Genomic DNA, 2,895 nt, shown 5'->3' on the forward strand with positions numbered 1-2,895 from the left:
CCTCCTTTCTTTCAACCAAAGGTTGAACATGCGCCACCTTACCAATAACTTTTCCTGCCACTTTACCATTTTTTGTGTAATATGGACTAAATTTGAATTTTGGCATTGCAGGATAATTATTAGCAAAAATAACCACTTTACGTACAATGCCTCTATAAAAGTGACCTACCCCAAATGGATGTGAATAATAATATGGGAGATAGTCATATTCTTTAGTGATCCTTCCTTATTCATTGTATTTAATTTCTTGCATGGTTAGTGCTATTGATGTGCCACTTTGATTGTCATTCTACCGAATGTTACCTTCCAGCCTCTTTCATGTGTGACATCAATTTCAAGGGTTTTTTGTCTCACATCCATCATAAACATAACATGAGAAATCTACTATGTCCTCTTTGAATCAAAGTTGAAATGCAATATTCTTTCCATTACTTCTGGAGCATATTCAATCTTCAAAGGTTTCCATGAAGCATTTACGCAATCGACTGACTTATTTGGATTTAATTTCTTGGATTGTATTGGAGTCCATAATGTATATATGGCCATGTATGAAAAATCCTCCAAAAAATATTCTCTCAAGCCCATAATGAAGTGCATTCAAATATGCAATTTGTCCAATATTGTAGGAAATCATTCGTAGTAAGGAAGGAGCAAGATCTTCTTTTCTATAGTTTGAAAGGTATTTATTTTCAATTACAACTTTCCCAAAGCTTGAAGCAATAGTTGATGTTGAAATATAAATCTTTGAATAATCCATACCACCATAGATATCTCCAACAAGTATGTCCACATCATGATTGTCTCCTCCTTAGCTAAGTTCCAGTATCTCATCACTCTTACACTATCAAACGTTGGCTCAAACCCAAAAATGTACCACGTCCAACCTTTGTTCCACTTATCCTTTAGAATTTCTCATATCTATCCACCTTGATCATGATGACACCAAAACCACTATTGCAAAGAAGAAATGGAAATAAATCAATATGGTCAATCTAAAAAATTCCTTGTGACCTTTCATGTGGTTAAATGCTTCATGCGATATTGCCTTCAACAAACAATTCGCTCTTGCAACAAGACAATCCATCTCATCTTCCTTATCCATAAAAACTCCCATCTTCTCTATGAATAAATCTACAAATATATATTCCCTATCCTTTGTGGCCTTGATTATGGTATTTCTTGGGTTGTACTCCTCACAAGTCCTTGCATTAATTTTTTTTCCATACACCATTCATGTAGGATGTTTGATGAATTAGGATCAGATTCAAGAGATTTAGTCAATTCCTTAATAGGCTTGATGTTTTGAAGAAACCAAAATCTTTGGCCATTACAAAATATCTATGAAAACACATTGCAAGAAAATAACTATCATGGACACAATATAATCTAACTCCTATGACAATTATTATATTTTGATGACCTACAAGAATACAAACTTTAATGTTTCTTTCACTTGAAAGCATGTTTGTGCACAAATGAAAATATTTCAATTCCTTATATGAGAAATACAAAGATGGGATTTACAAACTTGAATATTGAATTTGAATGTACAATAGAGTAAAAAAATGTAAGCTCAAACTGTATGAGTAAACTAGTTTTAAATATATACATTTGTAAAACTCTAAAAGAAACCTTTAAGAGATTCAACTAATACAAATGATAAGAATGTTTCAAATGTCTTTCTTGAAAGAGAGATATTCAATGCAATGTGTGGATATTTGAATACATAATCCTTAATAGTTGGCAAAACCTTTTCCTCAAACCAATTTAACATTCAAGCATATGAATTAACTTAATGATTGAGAATGTCATTTATATGCAATGCAATTTTCTAACATCACAACGTAATTACTTGTGACTGAAATCTCTATGAAATACTCAATGAAATTTCGAGCTTAATGATGCAAATTGGGGGATGAGGATCGACGTAACACATGGCTAGAATCTTCATCCATGACATGATAGTAAAGATCTTTGAAGGGGCACGAGTAAAATAACAATTACGTAAACCCTAATTCATTGAGAAGAATGTAAATCATGTTGAAGCAATGTGGGCATAGGAAATGTGCCTTGTGAAAACATGAGAAGAAATATCCCTCAATGATAGCTGGGTCATCTAAGGATTTGACCAATCCAAGACAATAGGATTACTTATTAAAATATTGAAATGAAGAGGGGGCCCAAAATTTGGGTATTGAACACTAGTAGAAAATGATGAAACTAGTGACTAGGTGACTAAAAACATTAGTAACTACAATTATTTTAGGTGAATTACTACTAAATTTGAGCAACTTTAAGTGATCGAATTAAAAATGACTAACTTAAACGACTAATTTAGTCTAGGGATAAAATATATGACTAGATAATAAGTGACCAAACTAAAAGTGACTAACGTAAATGACTAATTTAGTCCATGACTAAAATATATGATTGGATAATAAGTGATAAAATTAATAATTATTAACTTAAATGACTATTATAGTCCAACAATAAAAATATGACCAAATAACGAGTACAAGAAGTATATGAATTACTCATTTATGTTAGTAATTTTTAATTATGTCACTCCAGAAATAGAAAATTACAATTTTGATATTGAAGTGTTACATTTCACTACATGGGTCTCTAAATCCATCTGCATTGTTAAAATTTAGAGACAAAGGGGTCTCTGAATCCATCTACAGTGTTAAAATTATGAATACCCTTTTGTCTCTAAATTTTAGCACTGCAGATGGATTCAAAGACCCCCTTCTTTGAATCCATTTGCAGTGTTAAATTTAGAGACAAAGGGGTCTTTGAGTCCATCTGCAATGTTAAAATTTAGAGACCCCTTTAAGAGGGTCTCTAAATCCATTTGCAATGTTAAGTACATAAAAATGACTCAAAATGACTAAA

General features: G+C 31.7%; 1 pseudogene; it reads right to left on the reverse strand.

The window, feature by feature from the left end:
- Positions 1–490: 490 nt before the first annotated feature.
- LOC149177024 (pantothenate kinase 2 pseudogene) lies at positions 491–1,231 on the reverse strand (annotated as a pseudogene).
- Between the last annotated feature and the right edge of the window lie 1,664 nt (positions 1,232–2,895).

The sequence above is a fragment of the Pinus tabuliformis genome, chromosome 4_1, assembly GCF_031772625.1.
Source record: "Pinus tabuliformis cultivar Carrire ecotype Pingquan chromosome 4_1, CPIR1, whole genome shotgun sequence".
Classification (NCBI taxonomy): Eukaryota; Viridiplantae; Streptophyta; class Pinopsida; order Pinales; family Pinaceae; genus Pinus; species Pinus tabuliformis.